Here is a 24,311-nt window from a genome sequence, read left to right on the forward strand (position 1 = left end):
TCTCCATGTTGGTCAGGCTGGTCTCGAACTCCCAACCTCAGGTGATCCGCCCACCTTGGCCTCTCAAAGTGCTGGGATTACAGGCATAAGCCACCGCAACCGGCCCACCATATTTTGTTGTTGTTGTTGTTGAGACAGAGTCTCACTCTGTCACCCAGGCTGGAGTGCAGTGGCACGATCTCGGCTCACTGCCAAGCTCCGCCTCCCGGGTTCAGGCCATTCTCCTGCCTCAGGCTCCCGAGTAGCTGGGACTACAGGCGCCTGCCACCACACCCAGCTAATTTTTTGTATTTTTAGTAGAGATGGAGTTTCATTGTGTGAGCCAGGATGGTCTCAATCTCCTGACCTCGTGATCCGCCCGCCTCAGCCTCCCAAAGTGCTGGATTACAGGCATAAGCCACCGCGCACAGCCCCATATCTTATTCTTAATCATGATTAAGGATTAAGTAACCCCACTCCATTCCTCCCTCCCCACCATTGCCTTGTTATTCAGTAACATTCATTTTTACCGAGCGTGGACTAGAGGAAGAAGCTGAGTAGCCCACACTGGACCCCATGGTCACAATGTCAAAGCACTTCATTAATGCTCTCACTGGGACTCCCAAGTCCCTGCTCGCTTAACTCTGACCACATCTACCGCAGCATCAAGACTAGCTCCCAGGTATGCCAGCTTGCATTTTTCCCTGTTTGAGTCAACTGAGATTTGCAGATTCCCATCCACGTTTCCCCTCCTAATGACCTTATCTGCTGTGTGGGTAGTTACCTGGGTTCAATACAACCCCTGTCCTCACCCCCGGGTCCACTCCCATGGCCTCTGTCCTCCACTCCATTCCCAGCCATGGAACACTGCCATCTCCCTCCTCCCTCATTGATTTTCCCATCTTCCAGGTGGTAGAAGCCTTTTGAGTTGCTCATGATTTCCTATTGGAAAAAACAATAACAAAATGTGCTTCCCCTTGCTGGGCTCAATAGCTAACACTCTAGTTGTTGCTTTTGTTTATCTATCAAACTTTTCTGACCAGAAGGTTATAACCTTTTCTATTTTATGACTGCATATTTCTTAAACTGTTGAAATCTGGCATCTGATCACACCACTTCACTACAAGTTTACTTTCAAACATTCACAATGACTTACTTCTTGCCAAGTCTAGCTTAACCTCAGGCCTTATTTTCCTTGACTCTCTGTGGCATCTCATACTACTAACTTTCCACCACCTCCGATGATTCCTGGGACACAGTCATCCACATCTCCTCTTCCTCCTCTTCTTCTTCTTCTTCTTCTTCTTCTTCTTCTTCTCCTCCTCCTCCTCTTCTTCTTCTTCTTCTTCTTCTTCTTCTTCTTCTTCTTCTTCTTCTTCCTTCTTCTTCTTCTTCTTCTTCTTCTTCTTTTATATTGCAAAGTGAAAGCAAGTTTATTAAAAAAGTAAAGGAATAAAGGAATGGCTACTCCACAGAGAGCAGCCTGCATCTCTTCTTACATGCCTGTCTCCAGAACACTGGGTGCCTCCCAAGGCTTAGCCGTGGGCCCTCTTCTCTTTCTGAAGTCTTTCTCTTGCTCACATCTCAGGTACTCAACTCATCATTCTACAAAAAGGGTTCAACTTGCTATCCAGCTCTGATCTCTACATCCCTGCCTCCTATCTCCAAAGCAATGCTTCTCCAACAATCTGCGGTTATTTTTCCCCTTATACTTTCATAAAATATAATAAAAATAGATCACTAAAAAGAAAAAGAAAAAAACACAAAATTGCATGCCCCAAATTTGTATTAGATTCAACATAAATATAATCAGGGCAAACTATAGCATAGAAATAAAGAAAAGTGGCCAGGTGCAGTGGCTCACGTCTGTAATCCCAGCATTTTGGGAGGCCGAGGCAGGCGGATCACGTGGTCAGGAGATCAAGACCATCCTGGCCAACATGGTGAAACCCCGTCTCTACTAAAATACAAAAAATTAGCCAGGCGTGGTGGCGCGTGCCTGTAGTCCCAGCTACTCGGGAGGCTGAGGCAGGGGAATCACTTGAACCTGGGAGGTAGAGGTTGCAGTGAGCCAAGGATCGCGCCACTGCACTCATCAGCCTGGCGACAGAGTGAGACTAAGTCCAAAAAAAAAAGAAAAAAGAATTAATATAAACATTTCTAAATGAGTACCCTCTATTTCTGCACTTATTTCCTTGCAAACCAATTACTGTCTGTGGGTAGGCACTGGTTGGTGGGCTACTCATCAAGGAGCACAGCTCTAGAGGCCTTGAGGGCACCCCACTGGTCTGCTACCATCCCCTCAACACACACCAAAAGTTTTGCTTCACATTGACTCCTCTCTTCTTTGCAACTCGACCCAGTCAATGATCAACTTTTAAATTCTACTGCTTTAAATTCTTGTATACAACTCTTCTCTGTATTGACTGCAACAACTGTGACCCAGCAGCTAAGACCACCCACTTCAACTATTACACAACCACCTTCTAAGTAAGAAAGACTCCCTGTGTGGTCGTCAGTGCTATTTTTGAATACTTCCAGTTCTTTCTACCCAGCCCCTCCCCACAAACATAGAAGGTTTCTTGAACCCCTGTAACTGGTTACTGACATATGACTGCACTCTAGTGCTGAGTTGTAAATGGAAGTATGCGTGTCCCTTCCAGGCCTAGCATTTAATCATTAGTGCGTAACCCTCTAGAGTGCTCTTCTCTGCTCTCTTAAGGTAAACAAAATGTGACATGTTGGTTGCTCTATCAGCCTGGGTCTCAGAATGACTGTGATGAGCAGAGTCCCCAGTTCAGCTGTGATGGAATAGCATGACCAAGAAACGTACCTTCTTTTTTGGGGGGCCGCAAAGATTTTGGAGTTGTTTTTAATTACTGCTAACTTAATCTATTCTGACTTACATAACCTGTCCAAGTCTCTCCTCTCTATAGAACCATACCACTAAGAGTAAGATTCCTGAAGCGCTAATTTAATGTCACGTCCCTGCTTTTAAAAAAAAAAGAAGGGGGAAGGCCGGGCGCAGTGGCTCACGCCCGTAATCTCAACACTTTGGGAGGCCGAGACGTGCAGATGACGAGGTCAGGAGATGGAGACCATCCTGGCTAACACGGTGAAACCCAGTCTCTACTAAAAATACAAAAATTAGCCAGGCATGGTGGCGGGCGCCTGTAGTCCCAGCTACTCGGGGGGCTGAAGCAGAAGAATGGCGTGAACCTGGGAGGCGGAGCTTGCAGTGAGCCGAGATCGCACCACTGCACTCCAGCCTGGGCAACAGAGCAAGACTCCGTCTCAAAAAAATAAAAAAATAAAAAATAAAATAAAAACAAAAGGGGGAAAAAGGCTCTGAATGAATTTCCATGGTTTAAAGAAAAAATGCAAAATCCTTACCATTCACAACTCTCACCAGCCTATTTTTTCAACCTTATCCTATCAGACCAACCTTCTATTACCTGAATTTGCCAGGCTCATTTCCAGCCACCACCCCACATCCACCCCAACCCAACAGAGAAACACTTTCTCACTCTCTCTCTCCTCCTGCCACCTCCCCATCTTTAAGGTAACAATCAATTGTATCCACTCTGTGAAACTTTCCTCACCAGCCCTATAACAGCTGATGCTTACTGAGTTCTTATTAAGCGCCAGCCTTTGTGCTAGGCCCTTTCAATTATTAACTCATTTAGTCTTCACAGTAACTCTGATATGGGTACTACTATTATTAAACTCATATTACAAATAAGGAAACTAAAACACAGGAATTTTCCAGCTTGCTTAAGGTTACACAGTTTGTAACTGATGAAGCCGGATATGGACCCAGCAGCCTCTGAACCACCGCCCTCTACTGCTTCTACAACATTCTCATCTCTCCTTTCTCTGAGCTCCCATTATACTATGCTGAACTTTCCGGCATGTGATCTTGTGTCCTGCATGGCTGGTCACTTTCATGTGTGCAGGCCTTATTTACTAAGCTAGACAGTAAACTCGAGGGGTGCAAGGAGCCACTTTACCATTCTTTCTATCACTCAATAAGAAAATGCTCCCAAAAGAATCACTTGTGTGATAAGCACAGTTCTGCTGGAAGGGGTATGCATTAATCATGTTTTTTATTTTCTATATTTTATGATGTTTTGACATCTTGGAGCCTTGCTAATCCTGGAGAAATTGCTCCTCCCAGGGCTAATTCCAAGAGATAGCAAAGAACTTGCCTGTGAGCATGCCTTTCATAGGCAAACCAACCAATCCACAGTCCACAACCACGTCCTTATCTAACTCTCATAGCCCAAGCAATGTTGCCACTGTCCTACATCACCCCACAGCCAGGTACTACACAACCAGGGACCACCCCTAGAGCCCTCCAAAATTATTCAAACTAGCCAATCCTTCATCTGCTCAGCCTGCTTGCCTTGCCTTTCCCACAGAAACCCCAATAAAAGCTCCTGCCCATGCTTCCCCCAACTCTTTCTGCCTCCTGACCAATCCCGGTGCTTCCTCATATGGCCCTGTGTCATATGAGGGCGTGATGCACCCCCTCCTTCTGGGAACTATAATAATAAACTCTTCTTTCAAAAGCAGCTTGTTTCTGTGTCTGTCATTATGCCATACCTGATTAGAACAAATCTGAGGTACCTTTTAAAATAGGGCATCAACTTATCTAGAGGTCCTTGGCAATGCAAACTCCACCTTCAAGATGGGGAGGGCTCTCGTGGTTCTTTCCTGATTTCCTCAGTCTCCACTAGTGGTAGAAAGGAGGGGTTTCAGGGGGTAGAAGAACAGTCCAACCATTAGAATAGGTCTGGTGAATTTCACGCCTGGCGTAACAAGGATAGACGCCTGGTCTGGCTTCCAGTTACATCTTAGCGGTTACTATTTAGCAGTGGACTGATAACTACAATTGTAAACACTCCAAATCTGTTTTTTTTTTTTTTTTTTAGACGAAGTCTCGCTCTTGTCCCCCAGGCTGGAGTGCAATGGCACGATCTCGGCTCACTGCAACTTCCACCTCCCGGTTCAAGCAATTCGCCTGCCTCAGCCTCCCAAGTAGCTGGGATTACAGGCGCCTGCCACCACGCCTGGCTAATTTTTGTATTTTTAATAGAGACAGGGTTTCACCATGTTGGTCAGGCTGGTCTCGAACTCCTGATATCAGGTGATCTGCCCACCTTGGCCTCCCAAAGTGCTGGGATTACAGGCGTGAGCCACTGGGCCCAGCCAACACTCCAAATCTTTAAACTGCCCTAATCTTTAACCAAATCTTTAAATTGCCCTTTATTTTTCCATAAGGATTAGTAAGAAAATCCTTAACCCCAAAAGGGTCTGAAGACAACCACCAGGACAACAAGGAAAGTTGGGAGCTAAGGAAAGTACGGCCACGCTGCAGGCAACCTTGGGAAATACAGAATTCCAGGAGATGGGTGGGTGGAGGCAGCTCTGAGAGGAGAGGAAGCCAGATGAGCCCTGCAAGCTGCCTTCAGGAGGAGAGCAGTTAGAACCTGACATGGACTTGAGACGTAGTTTCGGTCATGAGTGGCCCAGGAGCTTTCCTGGCATTCTTGCTCCTAGACTGACCAGTATGAATTCATGCTTAATAGACACTTTCTGAATAGATATTTCAATCATATAAAACTGAATGTAGTTTTATTATTCATGGGGATTTAGTTACAGTTCACTTTGTCCTTATCATTAATTTAAAATATTTTTCTCTCGGGGCACAGTGGTTCACGCCTGTAATCCCAGCACTTTGGGAGGCTGAGGCGGGCAGATCACGAAGTCAGGAGATCGAGACCATCCTGGCTAACACAGTGAAACCCCGTCTCTACTAAAAATACAAAAAAATTAGCCAAGCGTGGTGGCGGGCGCCTGTAGTCCCAGCTACTCGGGAGGCTGAGGCAGGAGAATGGTGTGAACCCGGGGAGCGGAACTTGCAGTGACCGGAGATTGCACCACTGCATTCCAGCCTGGGTGACAGAGCGACACTCCGTCTCAAAAAAAAAAAAAAAAAAAAAATTTTTTCTCGTGTCCTTTTCTGTATCTCCTGTAGCACAGGTGGTACAAAACTGTTCACAGTGCTCTGACGTTCTAGTGTTCCTATGGATTATCTACACATTTAGCCATGCTCCTCTGAAAACTGCCAGAGAACTCCCACTACATAAACACTTCATGTCAGAGGCCAGGAACAAGGCAGGGACATATTCAGAGAGTGGAAGGCCAGGAGAATCCCATTCACCCAAAACTTCCCCAGGTGTTGTCCTGAGCAGGCAACAGGAACCTAGAATGCCTTAGAGAAACCAGGTGAACCAGAGTCTTTCTCCTTTGGGAATTCAGTGAATTCAGAACTCCTCTATTCAGAAACCTTCGAGAAGGCCCTTGACCTTCAGACACTCATATTAACAAGTAGCAACTGCACCAAACAACTATTGGCTGCTTGCTATGAGACAGGCTAGGTACATGAAGTACACTATTGCATTAAATCCTCACTACCCATTGAGGTATGTACTGTCATCTCCATCTTACAGATAAGTAAACTGAGGCCCAGAGAAGTTAAGATACTTTCCTGGGTTCACAAAGATGAGATGGCAGAAGTGAGATTCCCCTGGTTTGGCTCCAGACCCTGAACTCTCAGCACTATACTCTACTGCCTGAACCCCAGTCCAAGCCTAGATCAAAAATGGCAGTTTAAAGCACAGAGCAGTACATTCCATCCTAAGCTGAACCATAAGCTGAACCAGACAGGCAAAAGTGAAACAGGCCAGGAACTCCCTATATCCCCAACCAAATACGGATATTCACCACAACCAGAGACTTCTCCCTCACTCTTAAGCACACCACATCTTGTTGCTTATTGGCATGGCAAGTTATACATATTGCAGTCTTATATTTTAAGAAGTGACTAAACTTTACACATTATACCAAATGGAAGGTATATTTTAATCCTGATCTAATAAAACTTAGCTATATAAAATTGTATAATATCAAACAGCACTTTACAAATTTATACACTGTTGTTAAGGCTAAAATAATGCATTAATGCTGATGCAATAATTTAACATTCCATATATCCTGAACAGGCAAAATACAATCCAGAAACCATTCTTACCATCAGACACTGGACTAGATATTCTAGGAACTGAAAGATAGTGGAAAGGTACGTAAGAATGAAAAACTGGGCTGGGCACATTGGCTCACACCTGTAATCCTAGCACTTTGGGAGGCCAAGGCCAGAGAATTGCTTGAGGCCAGGAGTTTGAAACCAGCCTGGTCAATATAGCAAGACCCCCATCTCTACAAAAGAAAAATTTTAAAATTAATCGGGCATGGTGGCATGTGCTTGTACTCTCGGCTACTCAGGAGGCTGAGGCAAAGGATCGCTTGAGCCCAGGAGTTTGAGCCTGCACTCCAGCTGGGATAGCAAAGCAAGACTCTGTCTAAAAAAAAAAAAAAAGAAGAAAGAAACATTTAAAAAACTCCATGTTTTTGGCCTACTTATAACCCAACAAAATTAACAGCCTGTTGACATATCCTTTCACTCCAGTTTCTCCCCACTAATACCCAAAGGAAGAATAAGATTTCTCTAGACAAGCTCTGAATGGCTGGGAGGGCTGTCATTGCCTGAGTAGTCTCTTTAACAACTGAACAACCTCCATTCTTTCAGCCAACTCTCACATGATACAGTTTCTAAACCCTTCATAATCCTAGTCACATGCAAGTTCAGTCACTGTCCCCACTGCAGAATGGTGGGCCCAGATTTTGAGCACCACAGTTGAAATAAGGTATGAGGAGAGCAGATGCAAAAAGAAAGGACCTTAATTCCATGAAGTGCTTTGCGCACTGTGGGCCCAAGGTAAGTACTATTAAACACTTTTATGGATATCATTCAATTAATGTAGCCTTTAAAAATAAAAAGAATTGGTTAAATATTTAAAGATGAAGGTGGTATCAGACCACCCAGTGATTTTTGTCATGCTGGGATAAAAATTCACAAAACATTTTAAACTCTATTAGAACTAATATAATTTATTACTGTCCATAAATATTTATGTGCTGGAAAGAGGATCTAGATTAATAGAGTTGGGTTACAGGGTTCGGTAGAGTAAAAATGAAGAGATTGGAAAAGAAAAGAAAATACAGACAAAAATACCAGCTTTTTCAGTAAGAGTTCCTCCTCCCCAGAAATGAAGACCTAAAGAATACTATTTTTAATAGAAACTATTTTGAAATATAGTCCTTAAATAAGTCATGTAAAAAGATTTTTTTCAATATCAAATGTTCTGCTATGGAGAAAAAGTAGCTGCTCTAGCTCTTAGAAGAATGTATTTCACTAGCCCAAAGAAATTACAGATACAGACTCCTCAAATCCATGAACAGAAGGGACTCTAAATCCAGTCCCCACTTCCTATAGGAATCCCCTCTAAGACACTCTACAGAATTATCCAGTGATGATTTGAAAAGGCCCAGATATAGTTAATATTGTTTTAAAAAACATACGCACAGCAAAACAACCAAATGACCATCAACTGATGAATGGATCAACAAAATGTCCATCTACACAGTGGAATATTATTCAGCTGTAAAAAGGAATGAAGTACTGAAGTACCGACATGCCACAACCTGGACGAACCTTGAGAACACCATGAGACGTGAAAGAAGGAAGATACGAAGGGCCACATATTCTATGATTACATTTACATGAAATGTCCAGAATAGGCAAATCCACAGGGACAGAAAGTAGTTGCCAAGGAGTGGGATAAAGAGAGAATGAGGAATCACTGCCAATCAGTACAGGGATTCCTTGAGGAATGATGGAAATATCCTAAAATTATACAGTGGTGATGGTTGCACAATTCTGTAAATATACTAAAAATCAATAAATTATATTCTTTTAAAGAGTGAATTTTATGGCATGTGAATTATATCTCAATAAAGCTGTTACTTTAAAATCACTCTCCTTGGAAATTTAGCACAGTGTTTCTCAAAATGTAGTCTGAGAACCACAAGCCCAATAAACAACGTTGCAGGTTGGGGGTGGGCTGGTGTGAGTGGTGCCTGTTAAAAATGCAGATTCTTGGCTGGGCGCAGTGGCTCACACCTGTAATCCCAGCACTTTGGGAGGCCAAGGCAGGTGGATCACGAGGTCGGGAGATCGAGACCATCCTGGCTAACACGGTGAAACCCTGTCTCTACTAAAAATACAAAAAATTAGCCAGGCGTGGTGGTGGGTGCCTGTAGTCCCAGCTACTTGCAAGGCTGAGGCAGAAGAATGGCGTGAACCCAGGATGCGGAGCTTGCAGTGAGCCGAGATCGCACCACTGCACTCCAGCCTGGGTGACAGAGCGAGACTCCGTCTCAGAAAAGAAAAAATGCAGATTCTTGGACATGCAAGGATAGCAGCCAATAATCTACATTTTACACAGGATATCAAGATAATTTTTATGTATCTAGTGTTTCTGAACCAATGAGCTACTTAAACCAACTCTTGCCATCACAAAGCCATGAAAACAAAATTTCACTGGTCAATGCATATATAAATATTAATACAATCAAGGAATAAATATTTAAAACGAAAAAAGAGGCAAAGTGAAAAGCTCTCTTGTATTATAATCTGGCAGAATTTAGATTCCAGACCAGGGTGAACTGTAGCCACAAATGGGGGTATTCTCCACCTACAGGAACAATGTTGCATGTTACTGGTATCTATAACTGAAGCCGTTTTTTCCGTCCTTCAACTTGCAACAGCATTCCCTGCCATCCCTATATAAACATCAGAAGATGTTCTAACATATAATGAAGTTTTCACTCATTCTTTCCCAATATTTTGACTTTGCCACTACAATTAGGTTGAATTGGCTGGGCCAGTGGTTCAAACACAGACTACTGGGCTCTAAGAATCTGCATTTCTAACAAGTTCCAATATTAATATGCTGGTCCAGAGACCAAACTTTGAGAACAGGCTTAATCTAACTCTGGTCTCCTCCCAACCAGTACTATTTAAAATCCACTGTAGAGTTCAGTGATGCTAAAAATGGCTGCATCTGGCAAATTCTCTGGCCACTTACTGCAGGGCTTCCTGTGTAGGACTCTTGCTGTTAAGTATATTGAGGAAATTCTCATTATTGAAAACTTGTATATGGGTGATTAGCAGGCCTTTTCTTGGCAACTCCAAGTATAAGCAGGCTTCCTTATCCCTCCCCCAATTGCTGGCCTCTGTCTGACCTTACAACTCCCACTTCCTACACTGCACCAACCATCTTTCTGTCCTTCTCTGTAGGACACTATACTTCCTACAACAGGAAAAACTGTAGGAAGGGCAAGAGGTCCCTCTGTTCCTGTCTTAGGCAACTACACTTCCTTCAGCCAGAAAGCAAGACAAGCTCCTCCACCCTAGGATTTATTTGGTGATCATGTTCCCGGCGCTGCAGCTGTGCAGATGAACTCGGCGGGGAGCACTGTATCTACGGGCAAAATAAGTTCAAGTATAAACTCAGAGGATTGCCAAGGCCAGTAAATAAATCAATCAATAAAAATAAATAAATAAAAGGCATTCAGATCTCAATATTTATATTCTAGTTCTTTGTGGGAATAAATATAGAACGCACATTTCTCCATTCAGAGGAAGATCCAGACTTTACACACTGCAAATGGGTGCCCCTTTCTCTCTAAATGGTTTTGAATCCACCTCATCAAGGTTTAAAATATACTCCCAGCACCAGATTCTATGTGGTAAACTGAACATGTATTCAGTTCATCCTTGCCAAGACAAAATATTTCAACAAATTCCTGGAAATTGAAAAGCACCTGGGATTAAGGTAAGAAAATGCATTTGGTATAGCTTAAATATCTTTAGATCTTCAGGAGCTCAATCATCTTTTAAATTTAAACAGGCAACTGACACTTAATTTGTAGGTCATATTGAAATGAATTAGGAAGTTTTAAAGGTAAGTTTCAACAGTTTATTTTCCTTTAAGATTCCATTTCTTATAAAGGCTAAGATTCCATTTCTTATAAAGGCTGAAGAAAAAAGTGTAAACCTAGAGAACAAATACAGAACTACACCAATACAGAAGGAACCTAAGGGTATGTTTAAAGTGCTTGCCATGAGCTGGTTACATGGTGTAAATACTACATAACATTACAATTCGCCATGTGGTGTAAAAAATAGGAATTTCTAAAACCATCATAAGAAAATGACTAGGCCAGATGCAGTGGCTCACACTTGTAATCCCCGCACTTTGAAGGTCAAGGCAGGTGGATCACTGGAGCCCAAGGGTTCAAGATCAGCCTGAGCAACACGGCAAAATGTCATCTCTAAAGAAAATACAAAAAATTAGCTGAGCATGGTGGTGCGCACCTGTAGTCCCAGATACCCAGGAGGCTGAGGCAGGAGGATCGCTTGAGCCTGGGAGATTAAGCTTGCAACGAGTTGTGATCACGCCACTGCACTCCAGCCTGGGCAACAGAGTGAGACACTGTCTCAAAAAAAAAAAAAAAAAAAAGAGAAAGAAAATGATTAAACACAGCATATACAGTAACCATGATATTTCCAGAACCTGAAATACTCTCTTATTAGAAAAGATGTTATGCCATGTTCCAAAACAAAAAAAAAATTTGTTATAAACTAACAGTCAAAGTCCTTGGGCATCCACTTGCTCAAACATGACCACTGAAGGATCTTGATTTGGCCAAGATTGCAGACAGCACAGAGACTGCTGCAGACAGGACACAGACCTGTGCTATCTGCCACTAGAGAGCAACTGCTAGAATGTAATGCTGCTGCTTTTTAAAGTGTTAAGTTATTTGATAAAACATAGTCTTCTGTCATGCTCTTGAGTTTATATTCTGTATTTAGTATAAATGTCCATTTTCATGGTCTGGAGAGAACAACCCATTTCTCCTTTGATGTGCCAGATCCTAAACACCAAAACAAATCAGGTCCGTATGAAATCCTAGTCATCACTCTTTCTTGAGGTAATATCTTTTTCTTAGAAATCCTCATATTTAAGTATGTGAATAAGGTAATAAAATATCATTATTAAACACCAATAGGGAATTTACTGCCTATCACAGGAAATTCCTTGGTAGAAGACACTTCTTATACCCTATCAAATAGACTAGATTCATGAAAAATTTGTATGAGAATCAAGTTAAAACTCCAAGGCTTTTAATGCCACCTACTTACTGTTTTTCAGTGACAAGACTAATGATGTAACAACAAAACCTACATCAGCTTGTATCTGTGGATAAGACAGTTGTGTGTTTTTAATGCTTTGTAAAAGAGATGGGAGTTAGTACCCATTCTTACTTGATAAATAATGTAGGTTATGCTCATAAAGATAAGGTAAAAAAAAAAAAAAGTTGACTGAAAGCATGGATTATCAAACATGGGGAGAATATTAAAAGGCATATTCTAGAAGTTGCTTACATCCTCTAGAGTACACTGTAATTAGTTCCCAATTAACACTGTACATATGGATATGTTAAAAACGAATATGGAACAATAAAAAGTAAAAGAGAACAGGCTGGGCGGGGTGGCTCACACCTGTAATCCTAGCACTTTGGGAGGCCGAGGTGGGCAGATCACTTGAGGTCAGGAGTTCGAAACCAGCCTGGCCAACATGGTGAAACGCCACCTCTACTAAAAATACAAAAATTAGCCAGGTGTGGTGCCAGGTGCCTGTAATCCCAGCTACTTGGGAGGCTGAGGCAGGAGAATTGCTAGAACCAGTGAGGTGGAGGATGCGGTGAGCAAAGATCATGCCATTGCACTCCAGCCTGGGCAACAAGAGCGAAACTCCGTCTCAAAAAAAAAAAAAAAAAAAAAAAAAAAGGCAAAAGAGAACAGACTAGGGAAAAAAGGCAGCGGGAAAAAAAACCTTCTAAGAGTTGTAAAATTTAAAGATATGTTGACATTTCTTTTACCAACGAGAGACTTTATAATCAGATGCCCAAATGCAAAAGAACTGCTCTAAAAGTATATCACATAGCACAGAAACCAGGGCTTTTTGGAGGCCTAGCAAAAAGATGGCAAAATCAAATCAAGAGAATACTGAAGAACTATTCACCTAAAAAGTACTATTTAAAAAAACAAGTTGGGCCGGGCACGGTGGCTCACGCCTGTAATCCCAGCACTTTGGGAGGCTGAGGCAGGCGGATCACGAGGTCAGGAGATCGAGACCATCCTGGCTAACACAGTGAAACCCCGTCTCTACTAAAAATACAAAAACTAGCCGGGCATGGTAGCGGGCGCCTGTAGTCCCAGCTACTTGGGAGGCTGAGGCAGGTGAATGGCGTGAACCCGGGAGGCGGAGCTTGCAGTGAGCCGAGATCACGCCACTGCACTCCAGCCTGGGCGACAGAGCGAGACTCCGTCTCAAAAAAAAAAAAAAAAAACAAGTTAGATAAGTCTCTTGACTTGTTAAAACACTGCAAGAGAGAAGTAAAAGTTGGGGGAAATGATTATGCTAGAAAAGAGCTGAGAAGCACTTACCGGGCGGAGTGAGAAAACAAGCATCCAGAAAGCCTTAGTCCTGGTGTCATTTCAGAAACTCTGAGGCTGTCCCGCTGCTGCTTTTCCAACCTGCTCCCTAACCACAGGTAACATTATCTCCATTTCCCCACTCTCAAAATGACCTACTCAGCGCCAACAACCTTCGCCTTCACTGCACGTAGCAAATTAATCGTCTTTTTTTTCTTTAACATTACAAGACATGCTTTACTTAGTATATAAATTTCTCAGTGTACATAATAGTATAATTATATTAAACAACCAGTCAGAATTACAACCACCGACCCAACTATGTCCTAATTCTTCATAACCACTGTGATGATGACTACACAATCCTGAGAAAACCTGCAGCAGAAACTAAGGTTGAAAACTAGTTTCTGAATACGTCTGAGTTACGCCTCTTATTTAGGCAACTATTTCATCCTTTTTGCTGTTTTTTAAAAACAATTTTTACTTGTAGAAAAAGTGTTTCTTCTCATTCTGTCCGAAGATAGAAAGAGAGATCCTATATTTTGCCATTTGGTATAAATCTCAATGTAAAATAGAGGTTTATTCTCAAATAGCATGTAAGTTACACGCTTTATGAGTCAAGAAATAAAAAACATCACTTTTCAAAAGAATTATTCAACAGAATTAATGGAGGTCAGGCTGAACAATGGTCACTACGCCTGGAAGTGGAAATAATCACTGCTGTTAGGAAACAGGCCTGGATGTCGTTTCTTCTTCACTCTCAAGGAAATGCATAATGATCTCTGATATTAATCTGTTTATAAAATTTATACTAGACAGAAGAAGACCAATGGTCCATTCTTGACTTTTTTTTTTTTTTTTTTTTGAGATGGAGTCTCGCTCTGTCGCCCAGGCTGGAGTGCAGTGGCGCGATCTCGGCTCACTACAAGCTCCGCCTCACCAGTTCACGCCATTCTCCTGCCTCAGCCTCACGAGTAGCTGGGACTATAGGCGCCCGCCACCACGCCCAGCTAATTTTTTGTATTTTTAGTAGAGATAGGGTTTCACTGCGTTAGCCAGGATGGTCTCGATCTCCTGACCTCGTGATCTACCCGCCTCGGCCTTCCAAAGTGCTGGGATTACAGGCGTGAGCCACTGTGCCCGGCCCAGACATTTTCATTATGTGGAAGAGCTCCACCTCTGACATAATTTCAATAGTCTAACCTCCAAGCACAGCCTCCCAGTCTTCCTACTCTTTCACTTGCTTACTTGCCAGCTCTTTCTTTTTTCATCGAGACTCCAGTCCCTTAGCTTTAACATTTTCTCCAATCCATCTGCTTCCTCTGACTCTACGGCAGTGGTTCTCAATTGGGGCTGATTTTGCCCCTCAGAAGACATTTGGCAACGTCTTGAGACATTTTTGATTATCACACTGGAGAGGTCTGCTACAGGCATCTAATAGGCAGAGACCAGAGATACTGCTAACATCCTACAATGCACAGGACAGCCCCCCACAGCAGAGAATTATAAATGTTTCAGAAGTAGAGACTCCCTGCTCTATGGTCTTCTTTTCTTTCTTTTTTTTTTTTTTTTAAGACAGGGTCTCATCGCTGTGTCTCCCAGGCTGGAGTGCAGTGGCGCCACTACAGCTCACTGCAGCCTCGACCTGCTGGGCTCAAGCTAATCCTTCCATCTCAGCCTCCCCCAAGTACCTGAGACTACAGGCGTATGCCATCATGCCTGGCTAATTTTTGTATTTTTTGTAGTAGCAGGATTTCATCATGTTGCCCAGGCTGGTCTTGAACTCCTGGGCTCAAGGGATCCTCCTGCCTTGGGCTCCCAAGGTGCTGGGATGAGTGAGCCACAGTGCCCCCAGCCTCTATGGACATCTTTAGAATAACTTAGTTCATTTCTTCAAACACTCTTGGAACATTTTAACCTCAAGTCTCTTGCTCTTTCATCCTTCTGACAGAACTTTTATAAAACCAAACCTTTAAGCAATGGAATCATCCACCTTCTGTACTTCTAAACTACTAAGCTCAACAAAAGCTGAATAAATATCACGATCACAAGAATATCTGACTCTAGATATCCATAGACTTCAACTTTGGTGGGACACCAACTTTCCTAGACAGGCAACCCTTCATGTTTCTCTCTAGTCTCCCCATCAAACCCTGTCCTTTTCCCTCAGTGATTATTCTAAACTTCTACCAACTTTCCTCAATCCCTATCCCAACAAATCAATGCAATGTCAGCAAATTCACCTGCTGCACTTAAGAACTTTTGCTCCATCACACAAGAACTTCCACACATTTCTTCCTCATCCCACACACTCACTCACGTCTGTGCCCACCCTTCTCCCCATCCCTCCGAGGAGAGTGGAAGAAGTGTCCCTCGTGCCCCGCATAGCCTGAAGGTGGCCTCTGCTCTGGAGATCGTCTTTTGGTGGCCTCTGGGACCTTGCTTCATCAATCATCCAGCCCTCTAAATCCTTGACCTCAGCATCTTCCTGTTTCCAAGCCCTTTCCACTTCAGAAATGTGAATGTTCCAGTCTCTTCTTACAGGAAAAACCCACAAATGAGCAAAACCCTCCCTTAAGTCCACATCTCCCTCTAACTCTTCTTTATCTCCTCACAGCCAAATTCCTTAGAAGAACTGTCCTCGACCGGGCACAGTGAGGTCAAAAATCTACTCGGCATCCTGAGTGTTTAAGAAGGCAAGAAATTGTGTAGTACATTTTTAAAATTTCCATCTCAAAGAGTCAATATAATTTTCATTTCTAAAGAAGTAAAGCTCTCAACTGTAAAATTACCCATTCCCTGAGGACTCCAAACAGCAGGGTTTTACTGCACAATCTTGTTTACCATTTATCTCATTCTTAAAGATAAGGATGGTGTGTGTGTGTGTGTGTGTGTGCGCGCACGCACGCAGGAAGGATCACAAATTAAGCTTTCCAGGTGTTTTAACTCCAGGAATATGGGAACTTAATACAGTATTAAATATATTAAAAAGTGTTAAATCATTTGTGTAGGTGAACAAACTCATAAAATTGTGTGCAACTATTGTAAAAAGCCTAAAATTTGAGCATTAGTAGAGTCCTTTAAGAAAAGTGCAGGCTTTGAAGTCATATTCAGACCTGAATTTAAATCTTGATTTTGCCATTTAGTTAACTGTGAATTTTTAGCAAGTCAATTTCATATAACCGAAACTCAATTTCCTTCTCTATAAATTGGGGGTAATAATTCCTAACTCACGAGGTGGTTGTATGAAGTAAGGAGAAAACATATGCAAAGTATTGAACACAGTACCTGGGATAAAGCAGATGGGCCAACAGTAAGCAACTATTATTATACCCTAACCTTATTCTACTTTGTCCCCCAAATATTGGAATAATCTAATCTTCCCAATTAGCAAGTCATTGGAAGGCTTCCCAGACTTATACGAAGCACAATATACACTATTCAAAAATGGAACAGACTAAAAGTATTTTAAAAATACAAAACCAAACAATCAATGAGATCAAGGATTTCAGAATTCTGCTTGTCATCCCATACACTCAGCATCTATTCTGTCTGGTTTTGTAATAACCCATATTATTTCTTTATCAACCATATGAACCTTATTGTTGTTTTTTTGCGATCTAAACATCCCTAGCGGGTTATGTTACTTATTTTGAGGGCTACCTTTGCAAGCGTAATTGTCATCATTGCACGAAAACCAAAAAGAAATCAGGTACAAGGGGCATTTTATGCAATGCTATTAACTGTTCCATGCATCTCAACAGTGGATTGGAGCCTAAGTGGATCTTTTATTATCACAATAGATAATCATAATCACATTACTGTGCCATCCCCTCCCCGCCTATGCATGCGTTAATGAACAAAACTCCAGACTAACAGTATGAATGTTCTATAGGGACACCAAAACTCAAAATGTGGTGCTCTCAGTAAAGATCCTCCGGGGGAGGAAGAGGCGGACGGGTTTCACTGCAAGTGGAAATGAATCGAATCGAAACTGTTCTGCCTACTTAAGACTGGAGATGAGCCCTGTGGGGCTAGAAGCCGAGACCGGCAGGTGACCGAGGGCCTGGAGGGAAGAGACGAAGGAGGAGGCACCCAGAGGCTGAGAAAGGTCTGTGCCGCCGGGGAGAAGACAGCCAGAGCCCGTGGCCACCTCTACAGCTGAGGTGGTAAGATGTGACCGCTCCGCCCAGTCCCCAGGATGGGTTTCAGCCCCAGGAGTCTGGGAGAACTGAGGAGGGGATGCGGGTCCTCGCTGGTCGAGCAAAAGTGAGGGTAAGGGACGGTTCCCCGTCGCCTTCAGAACGGAATGATGCTGTCCCCGCCGCCATCCCGACGCCGGAGGAGAGGAAGGCAGGGACCCAACAGGGAGCGAACAGGTTACCTGTCTCAGCCGCGTCCCACGGGTCACCACTTCCGCAGACTCGGGGTTACTACGGGCTACCCCGGCACGCGCCGGGTGACGTCATCCACACGCGCCCGGGGCCGCATTCTGCCTGGCCCGCCTTCCGCTAGGCCCGCCCCCTTAGGATGAGCGGGCGAGACCGCCCGGGGGAGATCTGCGCAGGCGCGGAGCTGCCGCGGTCATAGGAGGGCGCGAGCAGCTTGGCTGGCTAGGGCTTGTAGAGTTGCCCTGGTACCCTAGTATTCCTAATTGCAAAATCTTTATGAAGCTTAAGAAAAAAATCACCAGCCTGGGCAACCTGGGGAGGCCCCGTCTCTACAAAAAAATTAAAAAATTAGCCGAGTGTGGTGGCGTGCACCTGTGGTCCAGCTACTATGGAGGCTGAGGCAGGAGGATTGCTTAGGTCCAGGAGTTCGAGGCTGCAGTGAGCTATGAACGTGCCACTACATTCCACCCTGAGCCACAGAGCAAGACCCTGTTTCAAATAAAATTTAAAAAAAGTTACTGAAATACAGATGTGCAGTTTTATTCCTTAGCCTAGTCTCACCTCTGCTGCATGTGACTATTGTTCACATATTAATTCCACCACAATTTAAGGTCCTCCTGTGTGCCAGGCAAGCACCCTTAACAAAAGCTGGGGAAACAACCAGGAACAAGACAGACGCTGTGCCTTCCCTCATGGGGATTACTTTCTAGTTGAGAAAGCAAACATTAAATGTAGAAGGAAAGGCCGGGCGCGGTGGCTCACGCTTGTAATCCCAGCACTTTGGGAGGCCGAGGCAGGCGGATCACAAAGTCAGGAGATCGAGACCATCCTGGCTAACACGGTGAAACCCCGTCTCTACTAAAAATACAAAAAATTAGCCGGGCGAGGTGGTGGGCGCCTGTAGTCCCAGCTACTCTGGAGGCTGAGGCAGGAGAATGGCGTGAACCCCGGGGGGCGGAGCCTGCAGTGAGCCGAGATCGCGCCACTGCACTCCAACCTGGGCGACAGCGAGACTCCGTCTCAAAAAAAAAAAAAAAAAAGTAGAAGGAAAATAAGTTGCTGAGAAATTAAAGGAAGACAGGTGACCTTTTGATTTGAGATGTCAAGAAAGTGCCCTCTGAAGAGGTTCAGTAAACTGAGAAGCAGCCAACTCTGTGGAGAGCTAAGGAAAGAACAGCCAAGAGAAGAATCTACATGTGAGCAAGCAATAGGGAAGGGGCAGAATGTGGTGCCTTGGAGAAAGTGAGAAAGTAGGTCATGGGAAGAACAGAGGATGAGATCAAGAAGGCAAGGAGAGTCCCCATCATGCACAGACTCTCTGGGTCCCTGTGAGGAATACGAGTTTATTCGAAGTGTAAGGGGAAACTAGTGAAGAGTTATCAACACGTAAGTGACAGGATCTAGTTTTATAACATCACCCTGCTAGCTGCTGTGTATACATGAAACTTTTGAGAAACAATTTAAAAGGATGCAAAGAGAAGAGTTGCTTTTGCAATGAGCAGGTAAGAAATGATAGAAATGGACAAATTTCAGGAATAATTCTGAGGTAGATGTGACAGACTTGGAGATGAGTTTAGATAAGGGAGATAAGGAAAAGAAAAGTGTCAAAAATAATTCTTAAATTTGGGGCCTAAGCAAATAGCTGGATCATATAGCTAAAACAAGGTTTGTTTCGCCTCCTTTCAAACTTGATTTCTTTGCTTGTTTCCAAGTCAGTCCTCTAGGTTCTCCTGTCACCTATCTTTCCTCAGTTTCTATCACTGGCTTCCACTTTCCCTTTTCCTGAGCTCTTTTTTCCCTTGGCTTTCTTAGGCTCCATCAGAGGCTGCAAACCCCAAAGCCTACAGCAGCCGGGCAGTTAACACAAAGGAGTGAAGCCCAGGGATAGAGACTGTGGTGATCTGGAGCTCGTGGTCCCTACCACAGCTCTGTTGATTTTTGCCAACCAGGAATGCTGACCCGGTGATGTCAGATCCCCTGCTTAAAAGATAATCGAGGGCCGGGTACAGTGACTCACGCCTGTAATCCTAGAACTTTGGGAGACTGAGGCGGGCAGATCACAAGGTCAGGAGTTCAAGACCAGCCTGACCAATAAGGTGAAACCCTGTCTCTACTAAAAATACAAAAATTAGCCGGGCGTGGTGGTGGGTGCCTGTAATCCCAGCTACCCAGGAGGCTGAGGCAAGAGAATCGCTTGAACCCAGGAGGCAGAGGTTGCAGTGAGTCAACATCACGCCACTGTGCTCCAGCCTGGGTGACAAAGTGAGACTCCATCTCAAAAAAAAAAAAAAAAAGAAAAGAGAAAAAAAAACACCAATCGATATACAGATATTTACATGAAATCTCACAAATTTTAAACATTGCTCACTAATTCACATTTTATTAAACTTCTGTTTTGGACCAAACAAAACACATCTGCTGTCCATATGAGGCCTGCAGGCCTGCACAAACTTTGCCTCCTTGATGTGTATTTTCCCAGGGTGGTGACTTTGTCTCTCGTCAGGTGACTACCACCTGTAAGTTTGTAAGCTGACAATTCCCAAGTCTATCTTTCCATTCAGACCTGTTTAAAAATTTCTTATTCAGGCCGGGTGCGGTGGCTCATGCCTGTAATCCCAATGCTTTGGGAGGCCAAGGCGGGAGGATCACCTGAGGTCAGGAGTTCGAGACCATCCTGGCCAACATGGTGAAACCCCGTCTCTACTAAAAATACAAAAATTAGCTGGGCGTGGTGGCCACCTGTAATCCCAGCTACTTGGGAGGCTGAGGCAGGAGAATGGTTTGAACCTGGGAGGCGGAGGTTGCAGTAAGCTGAGATCATGCCATTGCATTCCAGCCTGGGCTACAGGGCAAGACTCTGTCTCAAAAAAAAAAAAAAAAAAAAAAAAAAAAAAAAAAAAACCTTATTCAAATATCTAGATTCCACTTAAACGTCGGGCTAGCATTTAAAAACCTGAACTCGTCCTCTGTCCCCACCCCCAAACCTGACCTACTCATGTATTTTTGTCTGAGTTAATAGCATCAATATCCACCCAGTCACCCAAGCCTGAAATCCAAGATCATCCTAGACTTGTCCCTCTTTGTCATCCCACAGTCCAATCAGTATTTATCACACCTGCTCATCACCTCCATCCTTAATAACTCTTGCACTGGCTCAAGACTTCATCTTTCTTGGGGAACCTCAGTTTTTTCACTTATAAAATGAGAAGATGGAACTAGAAGATTCCTAAGGTGTATTTATTTCCATCTTTATAGCCACCAAACATGTCAGAATAGTTGCCTGGAATTTGGGGTTTTATCTCATTGGGTTTTTTGTTGTTGTTATTTTGCCTGGCTATTGTAATGCCAAGGATATTGTGACCAGGTTGACAGGGAAAACTGGACTTGATAGAAATAAATACAAAATGAAATTAACAGTGGCCAAAACTGAACACAATTTAGTTATAAAATTAAAGCTGACTGAAAAATAACTGCGGATTGGTAACATTGAAAACAGGAAAAATTGGCTGGGCGCGGTGGCTCACGCCTGTAATCCCAGCACTTTGGGAGGCCTAGGCGGGTGGATTACGAGGTCAGGAGACCAAGACCATCCTGGCTAACACGGTGAAACCTCATCTCTCCTAAAAATACAAAAAAAAATTAGCCAGGCGTGGTGGCAGGCACCTGTAGTCCCAGCTGCTCAGGAGGCTGAGACAGGAGAATGGCGTGAACCCGGGAGGCGGAGCTTGCAGTGAGCCGAGATCGCGCGACTGCATTCCAGCTGGGCGACAGAGCAAGGCTCCATTTCAAAAAAAAAAAAAAGAAAAGAAAACTGGAAAAATTGAGAAAAACAGACATGGTAAAATGTGTCACTTATTTTAAATTGATGAAAAAATCAATAAAATCTTTTTGACAAGATTTAGATATACAAAGTTTCAGCGGAAAAACAACTGGTCTTGGTTAATTAACCACAAAAGAAAACTCATAATGTCAGAAACTCTAATGACTATAATTTGTCATGAAGTCAAAAAATAATGCTAAATTGTAACTTCAATGGGAAGCTTACATGTAAAAGAACTGGAAATGATTCCAGTGAAAATAATTCTAGTGAAGTAGAAAAATGAGAAACAGTTATATAAATGTTATATAACAGTTTGTATGTAATATAAAATTTAAAACATAAAATATTAAAATGAATTTTTTATAAATTTACAAAATGAAATTTGCTCCAGGACATACTTTTATTGATGCAAATCATTGATGCAAATATAATTTTGATTTAAATGTTTGTGTTTATATATACAAAATCAACACCTCACGGAGTCAAAGTGACATGAGTCAACATCTTGTATTCATTTGGTTACTCCTGAGAATACTAAGTGTTCCACTTGCAAAACTTATATTGATGAGTATTCATGTCGCAAGCAGAGATATACCCCTAAGGTCTGGGCTTAGGAATGTGTACTCCCTAGTGGATGTGATTTTCATTAATGGGTTGAGATATGATTTTCATTAGTGACTTTTTTCCCCTCTGATGCTGTCAGCTCCATGAAATCTACTCATATCCTCACCGAGATTTAGTGCATTGGATTAAAGTTCAAAAGAATTTCAGACAGAATTAGCCCAGATGAACTAAGTTCAACAGAGGAGAGGATGACAGAGATTGCTGGCCGGTCCTCAATATCCAGTTGTTGTTGTTATTTTATTGTTGTTGTTTCATAATACTAGAACGCTCACATTCTAGGTAATAAAATATCTTTATCTAATTCTAACATGGCCACTCAGAAGAAAGACAACATTTTTCAGCCTCCCTTGCAGCTAGCTGTGGCCCTGTGACTATGCACTGGGTAATGGCTGTAAGAGAAAGTATCATGTAGCAAGGTGTGGCAACCATCCTTACCAAACAGATAAGACAAAAGTTTGTCTTCTTTTTTTCCATCATCCTTCCTTTTGATTGAAATGCAGATGTATTGGTTTGTCTAAGTAGCCATTTTAGATCATAATTCAACCCTCAGAGCATTAGAGGAAAGCAGCAAGATAGAAAGAGTTCGGTCCCTGAGGACTTCGTGGACAGAGCTACCACATAAGTTGCACTTTAACCAAGATAAATAAGCTGCACTTTCATTTAAGTCACTTTATTTTGGGTCTATGTCTTCCACCAAATCTAATTCTAACTGAATCTAACTGAAGGACTAGGAGTCAAAAGAAAAATACACAGTAAAGACATTTGCAAACTTCACCCAGACTGAAACTGTCTTTGCAAAGATTATGACAGTGGGAGAAATCTAGCATGGTTGACTCCATCTTGCTTCCAGCCTCACAGGCTGGCTGTCTTTGCTCACTCCTGGGTGTAGGCCAAGCTAACCATGGGAGGAATTTATAGTTGAGCTTCGAAGCAAAGATGGTCCCTCAAAGTCCTCTTTGTTCAGGGACTGAAACTGCCTTTGTACAACTAACAAAAGGCCACTAGGTTAGGATTGTGGAAGGGGCCTTAATCTGCTAAGATGTATGTGTAATTAAACAATAACCAGCCATTGTTCCTTAGCTTGCTTTCTTATAATCCCTTACTGCTCAAAAGACATAAAGCTGGAGGTCATAAGATTTGGGACCTCCCCAATTGCTCCTGTAGATAACATCATTATTGTAGAACCTAAGACTGGCCTTTTAAGATGTTTTTCAGACTTTTGCTTTATGGGACCAACTGACTCCACCTGGACACATCACCCATGACTCAGCCAGTCCTGTGGCCTCACCCAGAAACTAACTCAGCACACAAGGACTGTTTTCCACACTCCTATGATTACATCCCCAACCAATCAGCAGCACCCATTCCCTAGCCCCTTGCCCACCAAATTATCCTTAAAAACCCTAGCCTTGACCGGGTGCAGTGACTCATGCGTGTAATCCCAGCATTTTGGGAGGCCGAGGCAGGTGGATCACAAGGTCAGGAGATTGAGAACATCCTGGCTAACATGGTGAAATCCTGTCTCTACTAAAAATACAAAAAATTAGCCGGGTGTGGTGGCGGGCGCCCGTAGTCCCAGGTACTCGGGAGGCTGAGGCAGGAGAATGGCCTGAACCCGGCAGGTGGAGCTTGCAGTGAGCCGAGATCACTCCACTGCATTCCAGCCTGGGCAATAGAACGAGACTCTGTCAAAAACAAAAAAACAAAAAAACAAAACCCTAGCCTTGGCCAGGCGCAGTGGCTCACACCTGTACTCCCAGCACTTTGGGAGGCCAAGGCGGGCGATCACCTGAGGTCAAGAGATCAAGACCATCCTGGCCAACATGGTGAAACCCCATCTCTACTAAAAAAACAAAAAATTAGCTGGATATGGTGGCGGGCACCTGTAGTCCCAGCTACTCGGGAGGCTGAGGCAGGAGAATTGCTTGAACCCAGGAGGCAGAGGTTGCAGTGAGCCCAGATCATGCCATTGCACTCCAGCCTGGGTGACAAGAGCAAAACCCCATCCAAAAAATAACCAAAAAACAAA

General features: G+C 43.3%; 1 protein-coding gene across 17 annotated transcripts in view; it reads right to left on the reverse strand.

Annotated features, from left to right (window-relative positions):
- Positions 1 to 21,778, reverse strand: part of AOPEP (aminopeptidase O (putative)) — a 429,169-nt gene extending 407,391 nt beyond the window's left edge. For 4 of the 17 annotated variants that reach the window (XM_063594310.1, XM_063594313.1, XM_063594312.1 and 1 more), the window contains exon 1: positions 17,832 to 21,778. The gene's annotated coding sequence lies outside the window, so the exon portion shown is untranslated. Of the gene's footprint in view, positions 1 to 11,323; positions 13,626 to 17,831 lie in introns of those variants that run through there. The other 13 variants (XR_010109119.1, XR_010109118.1, XR_004673384.3 and 10 more) reach the window with 7 other exon arrangements.
- Positions 21,779 to 24,311: the final 2,533 nt, after the last annotated feature.

This window comes from Pan paniscus, chromosome 11 (assembly GCF_029289425.2).
Source record: "Pan paniscus chromosome 11, NHGRI_mPanPan1-v2.0_pri, whole genome shotgun sequence".
NCBI classification, from domain to species: domain Eukaryota; kingdom Metazoa; phylum Chordata; class Mammalia; order Primates; family Hominidae; genus Pan; species Pan paniscus.